The sequence below is a fragment of the Grammomys surdaster genome, unplaced genomic scaffold (assembly GCF_004785775.1).
Source record: "Grammomys surdaster isolate TR1022 unplaced genomic scaffold, NIH_TR_1.0 67, whole genome shotgun sequence".
Taxonomy (NCBI): Eukaryota; Metazoa; Chordata; class Mammalia; order Rodentia; family Muridae; genus Grammomys; species Grammomys surdaster.
In genome coordinates this window covers 3,603,872-3,622,018 of record NW_021604569.1, presented here as the reverse complement: position 1 = coordinate 3,622,018, position 18,147 = coordinate 3,603,872, and the positions used below count along the sequence as shown (strand labels likewise).

General features: G+C 40.1%; 1 long non-coding RNA gene and 1 pseudogene across 1 annotated transcript; both read right to left on the bottom strand.

Annotated features, from left to right (window-relative positions):
- Positions 1–2,388: 2,388 nt before the first annotated feature.
- LOC114631139 lies at positions 2,389–2,507 on the bottom strand (annotated as a pseudogene).
- Positions 2,508–2,698: 191 nt separating this feature from the next.
- LOC114630250 lies at positions 2,699–13,450 on the bottom strand. The gene is made up of 4 exons (XR_003712801.1): positions 12,972–13,450; positions 9,009–9,287; positions 3,462–3,585; positions 2,699–3,158 (listed from the first exon to the last, which is right to left on the bottom strand). It is a non-coding gene; the product is annotated as an uncharacterized LOC114630250 (long non-coding RNA).
- Positions 13,451–18,147: the final 4,697 nt, after the last annotated feature.

The following is an 18,147-nucleotide window of genomic DNA, read 5'->3' as shown; positions in this document are numbered from 1 at the left end:
TCTTGAGACACTCTCCTCACCAACTTAATCAAATGCCACCTTTGAGAGCTTTCAAGCCCATTGCTCCTAGGGTGTCTACTCCTTCTTTATGTGATGCTCTGAATTGCCTTTTCCCTCTCTCTCTACCCCTTCTTTCTGTCCCTCTCTACCTTCCTACTTTGTACCAGTAACAATTTATGGATTCAATATTTCTCACATTCTTCTTTAAAAATGTTTCTTTATCCAAAGGTTAACTACTTCAGGAGTACAACCTCTAAATTTTCTCTAGTGCTGTATTAGTCAATGCAACTAGATTCAGTAGGCTCTTAAATCCATCAATTTTTTTCTGTCTATAGCAGTGAAATCCATGAAATCTTGTGGCTATAAATGGAATTACTAATTTTCAATAAATCTGAAGAAGCAAGTAATAGTGTCATGGGACCCAGCTCTAATCATTTTAGCTATAATAATTGAAAACATCTGACCAGGGGAGAAATTTTACCCCCCTCAGAGTGTTTCAAAACATTCTTTTGGTGTACTGCTTTAAAGTATAGGTTCTGAGAAAATTTTCATATGTACAAGAAATTCATATATAAAAAGAGAAAAAATTAAATATATTCATGTTAGTATCCCTTTTAAGAGGAAATAACAATTAGATTACATTCACAGTTACTTGAAATATGCATCCTCATGTATGTTGACAACTTAAAATTTACACATTTACAAAAATAAGTTTTATTTTTATCATGAGCATTTTACAACATAACTGTACTCTTTGAATATTGTGGATACCTTTGAAATTATGTGAAATTATTATACTCCTAGAACAGTTATCTAACTATTCTGTTAAATGTTTCAGTGATTTTAAGCAATTGCAGTATATTTTCTTCACTTTTAAAAGAGACAATACAGTATAAACTTGACATTTTTATACCTTTGGTGAAAGCATACCAATGTCCTGTGTTATCTTACTCCATGGATCCGTAGGACTGGACAGGCCCCTTTATGTACTTCAGCAGTTAGTTTACTGATGGGGTAGATGTTGGAGTTGGCCAATTCAAAGCCCTGGATCTGGACCTGAGAGGTATCTGACCTAGTCAGCCTGCTGGCTCTCCCACTTTCATGCCCTCTGGGGCTGGCTCCCCAGCCACCCCTGTTACCATGGCCAATTGTACTCTGCTGCCCAGGAGAGGTGCGGGGCCTACTCTCCAATGTGCTGCAGCAGTTGAGAAGCTGGTTAGCTCTCCTGCTCTCAAGACCTCAGGGCTAGCTCTCCTATCTGCCATTGGTGACAAGGTATGTGTAGGTGAGGGAACTCATCTCTCCTTCAGCCTTGTCACCTCACAGCAGTGCAAGTTCTTCCAGGCCCTAAGGGCTAGGTCACTCATGCCCCTACCAACAAGGTCAGCTCTACCATGCTGTTGCAGCAAGCGAGCAGGGCCAGCTTCATGCTTTCATGACAACAGGACCAGATATTCTGCCTGCTCCAGGTGGTGAGGACTGAGGAGAGAGGAGAGCATCTCTTTCTTGTCCATGCCACTGCATAAGAGATGAATAGGGTTGGGTCTCCCATGCTCATATCCCGGAAAAGGAGCAGTCCACCTGCAACTCCTCGAATGTGGAGGCAGCTCTCTTGAGTACTGCAGCACGCTAGGGGTAGTGTCAGCTCTCCTGTTCTCATGCCCCCAGGGCCAGATTTTCTACAATGCTCATGTGAGAGGTAGGGCCACTTCTGCACAGCCCTCAAGATATCAGTAAGTCCCAGATAAAAGCTCAGACCAGGGACCAGACCAGGGATATCATCTTGGCCTTTGGTGGTTACAGACCCTGCTGCTGCAGAGCCATGGACCGAGCTATCCAGGAACCCACCATGGTTCCAGGTGGCATTACTATTCACATCAGGCTGTTCCTCACTGCCCTCAAGTCTCCAGTTCTGTCTCTCTTCATTGTGTCTACTTTTTTTCTGTTTCTTTCTCTTCCATTTTTCCACCACATACTTTTTCTTAGTGTCACTCAGGGTCTCTGAGTGTCTAGGGTCATCTCAGGAATGATCTCAGGATTGCTATGACTTGCTTGTGTATTATGGTACCCAGCAGGGTCATCTCAGGCATGGTATGCTCCCCCTACCCCCACTCCCATCCTCAGGCCTGCATGGTGCCCTACTGGTGGTCATCTCAGGATATCTTCCTGCCCATGCCACTCAGACAGGAGGTCAACTTGGGCTCACTTCTCACCTGGTCTGCCTGAATGTCCCTATGTAAGAGTCATCTGTCTTGTACTTGCTCTCACCCAGAGCTCTTAGTCCTAGGCAGGATTCTTCTAGTCTCTGGCTTGCTTTCTGTCCTTGGAGCATGTCAGAGCCTGTGTGGCACAGGATTGGTCATCATCTCAGATTCCCCCTTTTCAGGGAATGTTAGGTTCCTAATCATTCATATGTTCATAGGTCAGAACACGGAACATGGACATAACCTTGATCCTCTCTGCCACCTACTGACTCACATGTCACTTGCAGTGCCTCTAGGGGCAGGTTTTAAATGTTTTAAATTGAGCTAGAATTACATCCATTCCCCCTCTATTTCCTCCTTTAGCTCTTCCAAGGCCCCTCCCTTCAAGCTCTTCTCTGTTAGTCCCATTCAAAAGTTGATAGGCTCTTATATCATTATTATTATTGATGTGTGTGTGTGTGTGTGTGTGTGTGTACAAATTTGTAGATACAGACTACTGAGTCCACTTTTATTGTTTGTGTATATATGGTTTTAGAGTTAACCACTCTGCACTGGACAACTGATAAGGAGACTTTTTGCCAAAAGAGGCTAATTCTTCTCCCAGAAGTCATAAGTTGTCTATAGTTCTGTTTTTTTTTCGTTTGTTTTTTTGTTTGTTTTATTCTGTTTTGTTTTGCCTAGGGGTAGGACCCTGTGAGAAATTTCCCCTTCCTCATTAATATGTGTACCAATATCACTATTATTCCCATTTTGTTTGCATGACCATTTCTAGGAGAGACTGGTTCCTGTTTGACTTCCTGGACTTTCTTCAGTCCTTCTGCCCCTATCTCACGATGCTCCTGAGCCATGGATGCAGGAACTCTGATGGAGATGTAGCTGTTGCAACTAGACTTTTTACAATTCTCGTTCTCTGTGTTTCATCCAGTTCCACTTTTCTGTGATAGTTTCCATTTGCTGTAAAGAGAGTAATTTAAGTATTAATATTTTTAAAAAATATATTGTAAAAGGGTTGAGATTAAATTGATTGTAAACAAATACTTTTACAACATAGTGCTAAGATTTTAAAAATCATTGAATTCCACAGTATGAATTTGGATGTTTTCTTAAAGTGGACAGAAATTATTGATTTGTTGTACTTTTGTCTTGTTTTTATAATTAAAATGGAAATGAGCAGTATAGCATAGATTCTAAATCACTGTCTCCTCTGTCATCTCCACTCACATGCATATACAATACAACTTTTGATGGAGTTCAGACCTTAATGTCAGGTATCCGCTGGCAGAGTAGGTCTGGGACATCTGCTGCCTTTATGGTAATCTTGGAAGCATGGATCCACTTTTGATAGCTTCTTCTTCATTATTTTAATCACACCATTATTTTTCTATGTAGCAAATTCAAATTTGTAAGAGATGTGAAATAAGCCACATAAAGTAGTCTGTAATTGCTTGGACATAGCTCATTTGATAAAAAACACAATATAGAAAGTGATCTGCATAACTAAAGTATTAAAAGGAACTCTCCACAAAGTAAAATTTTGTTTTATACATAAAAGGCTCTTGTAGTACTGTCAGGAAGACTCCTTTATCTGGGCAGTTTGGTGGCCTAATGAAAGCAAAGTGCCCCGCAATATGACAAAAACCAGGCTGAAACACAAGGCATATCACAACAATCTGAGAAGCATGTGAATGCATGCCTTAGCTCCACATAAATATTTATTTACAGCAGACATAGATACGAGAAACACATTCCAACAGCATCTCAAATATGTCATACTCACGGCATGGAATAGAGGTGTATGGCTTCTGACTGACTAGCTGATGTAGGCTTGAGAATTCCAGGGCAAATTCACTACTACCATTTCTAACTTTACCACCAAGTAATGAACTGAAACTATTTAAATTTGGCAGGGTAAGTAACATCCTGTTGACTTTGGGGAAAGTAAAACACAATTTGCTCATTCTGGTGCTCTTACTATATTTGGATATAAGAAAGCCTTTTGCACTTAGAGGACCATATGTGTGAATACCACTTCCCAAACCTTTCACGTGCATGAATTATTCAAGTGTTTACTGGTGCCCAGTCACTTGTCTATTTATGTAGTTCTTAACCTTCTTCCACAAGGCATTTGGAAAGCATGATGAAAGAATATGTTTGAATTCTATCTTGGAATTTGGTAATCTGATTCCACCAAGATTTTGGAATGTCCTGCAAGAATTCAGTAAAGAAGAGAGAGATTTCAGCCATGCAGATGTTATACTAGAGTGGTGCCAAATGCCCACCGGGAAGGTAGACATCTGGAGGCTTGAATCACAACGCACTCTTTCATCACATTCCTCTGCACTGGCATACATTGTATCACTGGAAAGATTTACCCATCTGTTTGCTCTCCTGGTTCATATGAATGCACATAGGAACATGAGAAATTGACATACATCTGATTTAAACCAGTATTCTCAAAATGAACGCTTTTAAGAAATATTTTGAAACTCTTCCTCCATTAACAAAAACAAAGAAAATATGTTCAATTCTATAGGCTGACATAGAGAATCATTCCAAAAGACCTAATTTTCAGATTTCATTTTTTTTCTAGACAGGTTATTTTCTTTGAATTATTATTTTAATTCGTGGATTAGTGACAAAAAGAATGTAGGCTATGAAAAGATGCTCTGGTAATTATACATTTCCCTACAGACTGAAACAGTGTATCACATTGTACACATAAAAACATAAAAATGCTTGAGATATTATTATTTTATATTGAGAAACAGTTTAATTATTTAGAATGCAGTTTTATTTTTCATATGCAGCCAATCATATTCTATTATTAAAAACTGTTGCTATGGTTTCCTGCTTGGAAAATTATATTTATTGTATTATGGCAACATAATGGAGATTCTATTTGCTTCTACATTAAAAAGAAAAAATAGTGAATAAAATTACTTTTCTAATAAATTAGATCATGTCATGCAGATATATTTATAATTAGATCATATTAAAAATATTCTTCCTGGTCCAGTTTATATTTTGAAATTTTCAAGTTACAGAAAGAAGGAGATTCTTTTGCTTCATGTATCTCTGGTTTAGTTCTGAATCATCTTTCAGCTAGAACATCCAGGAACTCATTGCTGGTGGGATTATATCAAAGATCCAGGAAGGACAAAGGGACATCTGCCATGATTGTATCAGCATAAAGGGAGGAGAGCATGAAAGAGAGATGAAATGGACTTGATATTTGCTAAACTGGAACACCTTTCTTTAGGATGTGCTATCTATGATCCATCTAGCATCAGGGTTTTCCTATGCACCAACTATGTGTCTCTACTTTACAGAAATGTATGAGTGTATTATTTCATCTCACTTTAACTAGTAGGTAGTTCATGGATGAGTCAGAACATAGTTGATGAGATGGATTTTAGATATCCATTTCAGAATGTTGGAAAACACCTTTAAGAGAGGTTGAAACAATTCTAAGAAGTCAGGAGCAATGGATAGAACTTGACTGGATAAGTGTCTAGGAGTCTTTTACTGTGTTAGTTACAGTTTACCTGATGCATGTCACTTTGACATCCTTTATTTTTTCAGTGTGAACTTTAAAGGTATAGATTATTAGGATAAGTATGATTGTGACCTATTTCTTAATTATGTTTTGAATTCTACATTATTCTTGTCATTTTAAAAGATACTTTTTAAAATTAAGAAATAAGGATCCTATGTATCAAGGATGTTACAGGGAGCCCATCAGAGATGAGAACTCAGACAGAGTTTACAGCCAATTGAAAGTCTTTATCCTGGCAATCTGGCACTACACTCAGGTACCCAGGAACTCACATGTGGCACTGAGGGTCCAGAGATTTTGGGGATTTTGAGGGAAAATCCACATGTTAGCATCTTGTTCAATAGCAATGTGTGTGTGTGTGTGTGTGTGTGTGTGTGTGTGTGTGTAGGGATATCTCCACAAGCAGGCAGTTTTATAGATGCTAAGATATTAAGTTGGCTGGTTGAAGCTGGGAGTATATGGTATGTGTGTTTGGGTCTGGCTGTGGTTCTGTGTGTGATGAAAGGATGTGAAAGGATGAGGTGAAGTTGGGGATGGATGGTCTCTGAAGAGTCCTTGTCTGGTTGGTAATACATTTGGGGTGGGATCTGGTGGGGATGATTGTCAATGAAAGTGTTCTCTGAGACAATCCAGTTTATGCAATACTCTTATTTAGGGTGGGCTTGTACACATACACTTTAGTAGGTGAAACACACACACACACACACATACACACACACACACACACACACACACACACACACACATATATATATATATATATATGGGGTTTTTCTTAGGGTGAGGTTTCATTGGCTGAGGCTTAAGGTATAGGGGATACATCATTTGCATAGAGAGTCATTCCAGCAAGTTGAAAGTATAATTTCTCCAGGGATCAAGTGACATACCACAGGAGGAGAAGAGGAAGACCCTCTAAGAAGAGGAAGTCCTCCATTTTATGCAAAACTCAGGAAAGCTGGTAGACTACAACCTTATTAGTAAGGTATAACAGGGGTGGGGTAGAAGGTGGAATATGGGTGATGGTGGTGGTACTAGGGGGTGGTTCACTGTAACAGGGATGGGATATATAAGGGTGTGATGTGTACGGGTGTATGGATGTGTGGGTGTTGGGGCAGCGATGAACTATGGGGGGGTGGTGGTGGTGGTGGTGGAGGTGGTGGTGGTGGTTATGGTGCTAGGGGGTGAGTCTCCACAGGGAGGCACTTTACAGAAGTTATGATAAGGAGTTAGCTGCTTGCCCTGCACAAGCAGGCAGTTCACACAAGTTAGGACAAGTTAGCTGGGCATCTTGACCTTGGGCTCCTAAAATAGAGTTGAGTAATTTTCTAAAGGCTTTTCATCAGGGAGATCAAATTCTAGTCAAAGCTTAAAACCTCTGCACTGTGTAGCCCATCATATTCCCCATTGATTCTATAGTCGTGAGTCAAATCATTTACTCACCCTGGTCTAGGGAGGCCTAGACCTAAGGACCACTAGCTTAACTGAGTTTATTTTGTTTGAGGTAGTTGACCATGCAATTGAAGATGCAGGATCCTATCATTAGCTCTACTAGGATAAGAATCAACAATCCAACTTATGCTGACAGTAAGATGTTCATTCACACACATCAAGTAAACACTGATATAATACTTATGTCTACTTTCTTCCCTTTCTTTTCTCTGAAAATTTTTCTCTGAAAATGCAAGGTTTTCCATAATTACCACTGGTTGGTTGGCATATATGTCTTGGTTTGGGTTTTATTGCTGTAAAGAGACATCAGGACTCTTATAAAGGACAACATTTGGTTGAGACTAGCTTACAAATTCTGAGGTTTAGTCTGTCATGATCATGGAAGGAAGCATGGTTGCATCTAGGCAGGCAAGGCACTGGAGGAGCTGAGAGTTCTACATCTTTATCTAAAGGAATCCAAGAACAGACTGTCTTCAGGCAGGTAGGTGGAGGATTTCAATGCCCACCCCCACAATGACACACTTCCTCCAACAGAGCCACATCTAATCAAACAAGACCACACCTCCTAATATTGCCACTTCTTGGGCCAAGCATATGCAAAGCAACACAGCATAAAAACAGTAAGTTTCTCCTAAGACCATGGAAAACTTCTGTTTCATAAAATGGAAGTCTTGCCTGCTTTAATTCTGTAGGAGTCAATTCTCTCTGTGAGGAGGTCAACTTGGCTTTTCAGGCTATAAATAAAATTCCCCAAATAACATAGGTCTATCTGGGAACTAAGTTTACTAAAGTTTTTGTTTCCAATATTTAAGGCTGAGGTGCCTATGGCAGTTGCATAGGCTATTCTTACCCCTACTAGAATTGGGACAGGAACTGAGCCCATTTCGCCATTGTTAACTTTGAGTCAAGGCCAATATAAGTTTTTCCCCTTCTCCATTATAGGTATACACCTGAAGAATAACATAACTATTACACATACAGTGGGGATTTGAGTATCCAGTAAATCAGAGGAGGACCATTTAGTCCAACCTTTAGCATGAAAAAGCTAGGTATTTGATGACATGATGCAGCTACCTTGTCCTTAGCTATAATCCCTGAAGTCCTTTATCTAGCCAGTCTTCTCCAGAACCTGATTTACTAACAATCGTTCTTCCCCTAGACCCACATTATTCCATCCCTGGAAGGGACTTAAGAGAGCAAAGATCCACACAAGAAAGATAGAGTTTTCTATCCCTGTTTTTTCTGAATTCTCATGTCCAGGTTTGGGACTGATGGGAATTGTTTATCTTAGTAACCTCTGCTCAGTCTTATCTCTATGAGGTCTGTGGTGGTTTGAATGCAAATGGCCCCTATTGGCTCATAGGGAGTAGCACTATTAAGTGGTGTGGCCTTGTTGGGGAAAGTCACTAGGGGAGGGCTTTGAGGTCTCAGAAGCTCAAGCCAGGCCTAATGGCTCACTTTCTTTTCCATCTACCTATGGATCCAGATATAGGAATCTTGGCTCTTTATCCAGCACAATATCTGCCTATACACCACCATCCTTCCCACCATGATGATAATGGACTAAATCTCTGAACGTATAAGCTAGCCCCATTTAAAAGTTTCCTTTTATAAAAGTAGCCTTGATCATGGTGTCCCTTTAGATATGAACTAACTAAGATAATATCGGTCCAAATGATGGTACCCTGTAGTTATAGGTTTGCCCATCTGTCTAAAAGCTTTGGCAAGACACTGATGGTTTAATTAAAAATTTTAAAAAAAGCAAACAAGCTAATTCTGGATTAAAATTTTATACTCACAGTCTAAAGTCCAAATAATGGTCCATATGTCATCATTCTTGGTGGTCTTTTTGCTTTTTGTTTTTCAAGAGATGATACCAGTGACTTTGACAGCAGTTTAGGTGGTATGTTAACTAGGTTGGATCTCTTCCAGACAGGTTCCAAGGTCCAGGGAAGGATCTGCTTTATCCAAGCCAAGTTTCCAGGCTGAAACTGGTAGGCAGGTGAGGTGGACGTTGGCATGATTCTCTTCACAGTCCAGTCAATGTCCTGCCAAGTTTCCTGAAAAACCTGTAAGAACTAGAGAAGGAAGTGATTAGACATTTCTACCTGGAAAATCTCAAAGTTTGGGAAGGATGGGAGGTGGTCTCCCAAACAATTTCAAAAGGAGTAACCCCTTCCTGGAAACAAGTACACTGATTGGTCCCTAAGCAGTGTAAAGGGGAGGAGATTGGCCCAAACTTTCACCAGTTTCCAGAACCAATTTGTTTTTCTTTATGCTTCCTATCTGACCTGAGCTCTCTAGACATTGTGGCCTCTAGACACAATGTGATTTTCTATTAATATGTAATAGCTCTGTCAGATTTTAAGACACTTTGGTTGTGAAGGCCCCAGCATTGTTGGATTCCAAATATAGGACAGTCCAAACTTTTCCTGAGGAAGTTTCTTAGTTATTATTATAACAGTCTCTATTCTGGGGGAGGGATTGGTCTCCACCCATTCTGAGATTGTATCTACAAACACCAGTCAATATTTACAGTGAAAAATTTATATACTATATATATAGTAAGCCTGATTTCAATAAAGTCCAACTCCCAGTGTTCCCCAACCCAATTATTTAAGCCTGGATCTTTTGTGGAATCTTTCTTCCCACTTTGGGTATTGCCTGAACTCAAGTGCCACATCTAAAACTGGTGTCTTTAATCAGACTTTCCAAATTTGGAACATAATATCTGGTTAGAGAAGTTCAGTAGTTTCTGTGGTCCCTCAGTGGTGGCTTGATGGAGATCTGTAACCAGTAGTCTTCCATAACTTGGAGGTCTGTTGTCTAGTAGCATCTACCATCCCTGTATATCCTGTTTAGTCATTTCTTATTTAACACAGTCAATCTATCCCTGGGAAGTTCTTTAAGCTGGGTTCAGTAGGGCCACACAGGTTTTAGGACCATTTCTCCTGTGGTCAAGTCAGCTGCTTGTGGGGAATCCTCTTTCTGGTGTCTTTTCTGGTGGACACCCTCTTGGATAACCAGTTAGCTTCCAATCTCTCTCTCCCTTCCTCCCTCCCTCCCTCCCTCTCTCTCTCTCTCTCTCTCTCTCTCTCTCTCTCTCTCTCTCTCTCGATATTTTTCTGCTGAAGTAAGCAATCCTCTTCCTATATAGAAAGCCTCAAAGACATGAGCCATGGACAAATCATATATATGGTGATTCCCCCAATGGACTGTTTGGGTGAAAGGTGAAAACTTTACATATTGATCTGAGATACCCAATTAAGATCATGCCCAGATAGTCTTATCCTGAACCACTGCAACTGCCTTTGCATATCTGACTCTGTCTTGGATGAAATGGTTCTCATCAGTGAACAATACTGGTGTCATCAGTGGGACTTTAGTCAATACAGGCCTAATAGACTGGATCAGGTTAGTCACCTCAAGAGAGTTATGCAAGGGACCCATGGGGTCGTCTTCTTCTGGTAGCATACTGGCAGGATTGATATTCCATGGTATGTTAATAGGGCTTGCTTGGTATTGGTTCACCCCCTCAAGAGTGCCTCAAAAGAGTGTGGGAAAGCCAGGACCAGTTTGTTTATTTGTTAGCTTCTTTTACCAGCAGGGTGTGGGAGCTATGTCCTTATACACACTGACTATCCAGCTGTGACTGGTTTAAACCTTTTGGACAGATATACCAGTGGTCTTTTTCAGGGTCCCAGAGTTTATGTGAAGATTCCACAGGCAATGTCTCTGGTCTTACCCTTATATAAATGGAACAGCTTAGTAATATGTAGGAGAACCAGGGCCAGGGCAGACATCAGGATCTTTATCTATCCCTTGAAGGCTCTTTGCTCAGTTTCAGTCCATTCCAAAAGTTGTGCACCCCAATGATGGCATAGAGGGGCCTGGCAATCTCAGCAGTTCCAGCTGAGACCCACAGCCAGAAGCATCCAACTGTCTTAGGAAGTCTTGCACTTGTTCTTTTGATGTGGGGCATAGACTTGCAGGATAGCAGAAATCCTGTCCTGGGATCTAACTACTTTCCTTCCTTTATGTTGTAGCCTAGCCTTGTGACCTGAGAAATGCACAATTGAGCTTTCTTGGCTTAACCTCCTCTGTACCCCAGGGCTTAGAGGGGCTCTGAGAAAAAGCTTTCTATTGCCTGTTTTTATTCCTTCTCAGTGGTTGGAGTCATGGGGGTGGGAAGCATCTACACACAGAAGCAGGGTACTTTATGTATACTTTTGTCTAAATTCCAGCAGATCTGCACTCAGGGTACCATCAAATGATGCTAGTAGTTCCTGATCCCATTCTCTTGGTCTGCCTCCCTCATTCCCTCTCTTGTCTGTTTCCCCAAGGGCAGTGATCACCACATGGGAGAATTTCCTTCCCCAACTGTCTTTGACCAAATCTTGGCTGCTGTAAACATTCTGAGCAATTTCTAAAAGTTGATACCCCCTTATCCTATCAAATTCCTCTAATTTGAGGAGTGTTCTTTCTATGTCTGAGGCTGATTGCATATAAAGGGTAATGTTAGTGATTTCCTGGTGTGTGGGGCAATTGGTTCTATGGGGATAAATATCCAATATGCCTCACAGAGCATTTTAAGTGAATCAGCGGGTGATTCATCATGTCCTTGAGTGACCTGACTTACCGTAAGTTAGTTTGTATGATTTCTGGCTGTCCTTTTAATTCTTCCAATAATGTTTTTGTTTGTTTAACCCACCACCACCACCTTGGGAAAAAGCATCCAATGACCTCTTGCCTTAAAACAAGCTAATAAGGGCCTGTGGCTTCTCCAAAACTGGGTCTTCCAATCATATGAATCATTGGTACAGAAGCATAAAGTATAAACAGGGGAGGAGCTGAACTTCCATATTCTCTCTACTCCTTTCACACACACACACCTCTGAGCTTTATTGGAGTAACTACTTCCCCATTCCTCAGGCACAGCCAGCTGCTTAGCTAAGGCAGGCAGTGGGGAGCAGAGAGCAGGCAGCTTTTCTCTTTGTGCACTCTGAGGCCCTCCTCACCTCCACACGGAGAATAGAACCAGGACCACAGGCTGTAGTCAGGTGACTAAACAGCCGGAAGTGAGTGCTTGGAATCAGGAAAAGGAGAGGAAGATTTCCTCTGGTGGGGCTAAGAGAATAAATGGAAATTTGGGTTTTCTCTGGGTGACTTAGCTGGGCAAAAATGATTTGGGTCCCTAACAAGAGGGCACAGAACTTAAGCAGCTGTGTGTGTGTGTGTGTGTGTGTGTGTGTTTTACACCAGAGAAAACCATTGGTAATTATAGGGAAACTGGCAGCTACCACTGAGGCACAGGACCCTCAGGAAAGCAACTATCCACCATGGCACAGCCACATTTGCCCCTGGAAGGGGGCACCACAACATGATTGAGTAGTCTGTCATGGTCTGTGAGTCTGTGGAAAATCCTGTGCTTTTTGTGTGCATAGCTGTGGCTGAAGACTCAGGACAGCTCATTCCCTCTGCTATTTTAGATCTGTTTCTCTAAGCAACAGAAATGACAGAATCACACACACACACACACACACACACACACACACACACACACACACAGAGAGAGAGAGAGAGAGAGAGAGAGAGAGAGAGAGAGTAAAGACAACAAGGGGTAGCCACCCATATTCATAAACTCAAACAGACCAAGAGAATCCAGTGATGTTTGACAAAGATCTCAAACAAGGGTTCTATGATCACTTCCAATAGTCCTTCATGTGTCCTACGAGATAGCACCTCCTATAAACCAAGCTTACCTCTAGAGGTATTCAGACAGGATCACTTTGATGATCTTCTTCTTCTTCTTCTTCTTCTTCTTCTTCTTCTTCTTCTTCTTCTTTGGATGGTGGTGTTAAAGTGTCTTCAGAGAACTGAGCAGTAACAATCACTCAGAGATTTTCCTGGGGCCCTGAAGCCTCATAGGATGAACACCTCATAGAAATCCTCTCCACCTTTTTTGTTTGTTCCCATTTCTGGGGGTTCGGAGTCTTCTAAATGCCAAGATCCTGTCTCAAGGGATCTCACTGGAGTCTCCAAGATATTATAGCAAACCCATCTTTTAGACATAGTGTATAGCCAAATAAGTCTTTATTCCAGTTGGCTGGAGCTACAGTTAGGTATTTGGGGACCAAAAGCACTGAATATTCAGAGAATGGGGTTTCTGGAGGCAGAAGCTATGTCCTGGCATTTTGCTCAGTACCTGTAGGGCACAGGGTGCTTTGTGCAAGCAGACAGTTTACAGAAGCTAGGTTAATCTAACATATCTGGGTGTCTTGACCTTTGGTCCTTAAATAGAATTGGGCAATTTTTCAACGAGGCTTCTTATCAAGGAGATAGAATTCTAGTCAAGCCTAAAATGGCTTCAACAAGAATACAAGATGGAGGAAACTCTGCACTGTCTTGACCTGTCTTTTAGAAACACTAAGTTGATTCTGACTGATGGAAGACATTCAGGTCAGCAACTGTTCCAATAAACAATAAAAGAAAAACTATAGGACTGACATTTAGAAACAGATATCTTTCAATGTTTACTTGAAGTTTATTGATGCTGCACAGTGAACATAGATAATTTACTGTTTAATTACTTACAACATAATTAGTCACTTACCTACCTTTTAAGACAAAAAATTAGATGTGTGCTAAAATGGAAAAATTGAATCCAGCAGGTCTACCCCACTGTCTTTCTTCAAAACCATGTAATGGAACAGCTATCCTCTGGGCATACATGGCATTTCCCTCTTCAGCTGTCACCTGCTGTGACTACCTACAGGACTCTCACACAGGTCAGTGGCCGTTGTCTTTCCACCACTGGAGAAAGAAAAGGGTTCAGGAGCCCCACCTCACCCCAATGTTAGACAGACAGTTAATTTTTGCTATGGGTAAATAAAGATTTTCCCCCTTTCAGTGGCTTATCTTTTCATGAATTGTATCCTTCCCTGAAAATAAGCCTATTTAAGTTCATTATTTTAACAGGCAATATTTTACTGGACTCATCCTACCCCTTCCCCTTTCTCTCACCTTTGTACCTAAGGTGAGAAGGTGTTTTCTCCTAGTCTTCTCAGAAAAATGTAACACAACACAGAATCAAAACAAAATAACAACAAAACCAAAACAATGACAATAGCAACAACAACAAAATCCAGAAAAGGGAGTTATACTGGGAATATGGAGAAGAGAGTCAGGCTGACAGGTATAACATCGGCTACAAAATACTGTCATTGGGTTTTTCATTTCCAGCAGAGGCAACTAACCATGACCAGTTTGATTTCACAGGACACATTTCTGGGAAGGAACATTTCTAATTTCCTATTTTTGAACCTACTATGTGTTGCACTAAGACCTATAGTAACATCTGCAATACGATGACATAGTCACCAGATTGCCTCTTCTCCACAGTTTCTGTAATCTCCCACTTCCTTGTAACACCTTAGGTGGAGAGTAGAGAGGCGCACTCAGTTCAGGCAATACATTTTTAAAATGTTTCAGAAAAGAATGTACAGAAGAAGGAAGTACATTTTTAGTTACTTATAATTTTGAGTTATCTTTGTGAACATAAGTAACCCATAAATTATGAGTATATCAGTACTTTCTCTGTACCTCACCTCAGAATGGCAAAAATACAGCAGAAATCTTCCTAAGTTCTTCTTATGAATGTACACCAATAATATATAGTTAATGTAGATAATTTTATATATGATTGCCTAGCATAAGATCAGTAAGGGATTCTAAGACTTCATAATGTAAGTATGATACCTGAAGTGCAAATTTATATTTAGAATTCATGAACAAAAGGATTAGGTAGAAAATTACTACTCAAGTAACTAGATGATATGTTAATGCAAGGGGCACACAAGGAACAGAAATCAAGTACAAAAAATTGTTAATTCAGACGGACCTTGAAAATTCACTAAGCAAAGAACAATAATACAAATGCAGCATTGAAAAATATTATTCTTTCTCTAGAGGTGTGTTCTCACTTTATACCAGCCCTACTTGCATTGTGAGGTCAAAAGAACAAAATACAACTACAGACAAAACTCTCTGTAAAGAGGGTGAAGCAAGATGTAAAGTAATTACAGGTTTTTATGTACATGTTTTAATGACAGTAAAAAGATTAAAGGAAAAGAAAAAAAAATACCATGGGATGTTACTGAACTTAACAATGAAAATCTGCAAGTTCCTGTTTAATGTAAGTATCTTCAGTTTAACAAAAGTCAAAAGTATTCTTATGGTGAATGATTATATTGGAATTTTTGGAAGTTCAGGTTATTTTGTAATATTGTCTCATATCTTGCTTGTCTGGAGAGAAAGTCCTTCATTGAACAGCTGCATGGAAGTCATTTTTCCAACAAAATGCCATATTGAGACCTGTGAGTCTCACAAAGCCACATACAGTTAGACCACCTTTGCAATTGGAAATATTTTTGATATTCACAGTCTAACTTATAAAGAGATATGATTTAGAGGAGATAAAATACGTCCTCATTCAAAACATATTCTTCAAGTTTTCAACCAACTTAGATTTCATTGGATTTCAGATAAGGATTTTCTTTACCTAAATTTATACCTTTGTGTCCACAGGAAAAAATGCTCAAGGCATTTGATATCTAAAGAAAAGCACTGGTGTAAAGAAATCATTAAATTTGTTTGTAACACATTGTACTTTGAATTTAAAGTATTTCAAGTTTGGTGTTAAAAATAGGATTCTTACTGCCCCTTTTCCTTCTGTAGGAGGTTATTTAGGCATTGATATTGGGATAGATTCTTATTTTTGATCTGATGCACAGAACATCTCAGGACTAAAATAAAGATGGAAAAGCCACCTTTCCCTTGGGCATCTACACTGCCACCTCTGGGATTGATGATATTTTACACACAGAGTTTACTTCTCCAACTCTTCTCATTTCTTCTTGGTCCCTTTCACAGCATGAAACCTTGGTCAGGTTCAAAGAGAATAGCTTTAAGGTGGGGATATTCCTGTCACTAATCTCAAACAAGTTCACAATGTGGAATGGACACACTAAAGTTTAAGATTGAAGAAATTGTCTCCAAAAGGAATCCACTAAAGCTTCATAAAACAGAGCAAAGTCAATGAAGGAGGTACCTCCTTCACTCCATCTGCAAGCCAGTGCTATTTTCATTGAGGTATGTTAAAGATGGGAGAGGAGGGAATTTGTCTTTGCCAACTCTGACTCTTTGCTGTTATTTATTTTTATAGCCAACACTCTGTAGGGGGAAGAGTAACCTCTAAACTTTCTGGAAAGATGAGATAAGAACAAATTAACTATCCACCAAGATAAACTTTAATAAAGAGAAATAACAAAAATAGAGTAAACTTAAAACATTTTTAAAAATCTCAATCTGATGCATGCGTGTACATCTGAGGACATGACAGCTTGTAAATGTGGCATAAAATAAACAGGCTGTCACTTAGAAACAGAACACTCACTAACCCTGGATGCATGATGGAAGTTCAGCCCAAGCACAGGGTCTGGGAGTTAGGCCAAGAAAATGATCTCACGGGTCTAAAGCATGATTTGTGTTTCACATAATGTGAACTGGCATTCATTACCTTATAATCAATCCACAGATTAGAAGAAATTATTTATGGCACAATTAAGTGGGAGGAAAGGTGTACCATATATGTACATATGGGAGAACTGAGGGTTTCCGACAGGATCATAAAGCATCAAGAGACTCTTGATGGTGGGACCTCAGAGGTAACCTGCTATGTTGGGAGTTCATCCAGTGTCATGTGTCCTTATTTGTAATCGACTCTTGGTTTCACTACCAGTGTAAACAGAGTGAGTTTTCCCTTCCAGTACAGAAATGGGTAAAACTGTCTGGACTTTGAAGCATTGTTTCTAAAGTGCTTTTAGAAAGTAAATTCTCAGAGATGTGAATGATTAGTTTTGAAAAGAGAAACAAGACTATTCTAGCCTCTAATACTAATACATAGCATGATTTGTCACGAAAATAAATTATATAGTACTTCCTAACTTGTTTAGTATAAAACTCTTTTAATTTGTGTAAAGAGAAGGAAAGGGAGGGAGGTGGGAAAGAAGAAAAGGGAAGGAGAAAGGGAGGAGAAAGGAAAAGAACTACTGTGATTTGGCAGAGCTGGTTAGGTGGAACTTTCTAGAACTTTCACTCACACACAGTCACTCCATTGCCTTTCAAGTGATCTAAAAGTTTCTGTGCAAAGGTTACTCCACATATTTCCCCTGCTGTCCCAGTATCCCTGGACAGAGCTGTCCATCTTCAGCCAAAGTCCTTTCAGGGACAGAGGCTTCTCTTTTCAGAGACAAGTCATCAGATAAGAGACCTTCCCAGTGAGCCAGTTGTCTCTGGCCCTGTCCTGCATGTCCCTCACTTTACTCCATAAACAAGAGATCTTTGCTGAAGTTGCAAAGCCCTAGGGCTGACCCTCTCTACAGACTCAGGAACTAGAAATCCAGAGCTCAAGTTGTAGCTCGGGATCCATTTATAGAAATGGACACACGTTCAGCTTGGCAGACTAGTAAGAGACTTGGTAGCTCTTCTAATTCTGGCCATGCTCTTGTTTGGTGTGATTTATTCATGAAGGTTCATCTCCTGAACGCTCACCTGTCCCACTGTTGAGGCTCAAACAACAAACCTTAAAGTATAGACTGTAGATCTCTAAAGTATACCAACAATCCAACATTTAATTCTTAAAAATGACACTTTCACTTTTGAAATAAATAATGTAAGATGGATATATATGATGTTTCTTTGTCGTCTTCTCAAGGCCTGCTAATCAACTCTATTCCTAAAGGCATGGGATCCCATGGTTTTTGTGTATCTCATCACATTAAATACTTACTTACTGTACATGTAGGGTGTGCACATACATATGCGATGGCCTGTATATGGAGACTGGAGGGTACTCTGCTGGGTCATTTGATCCTTACT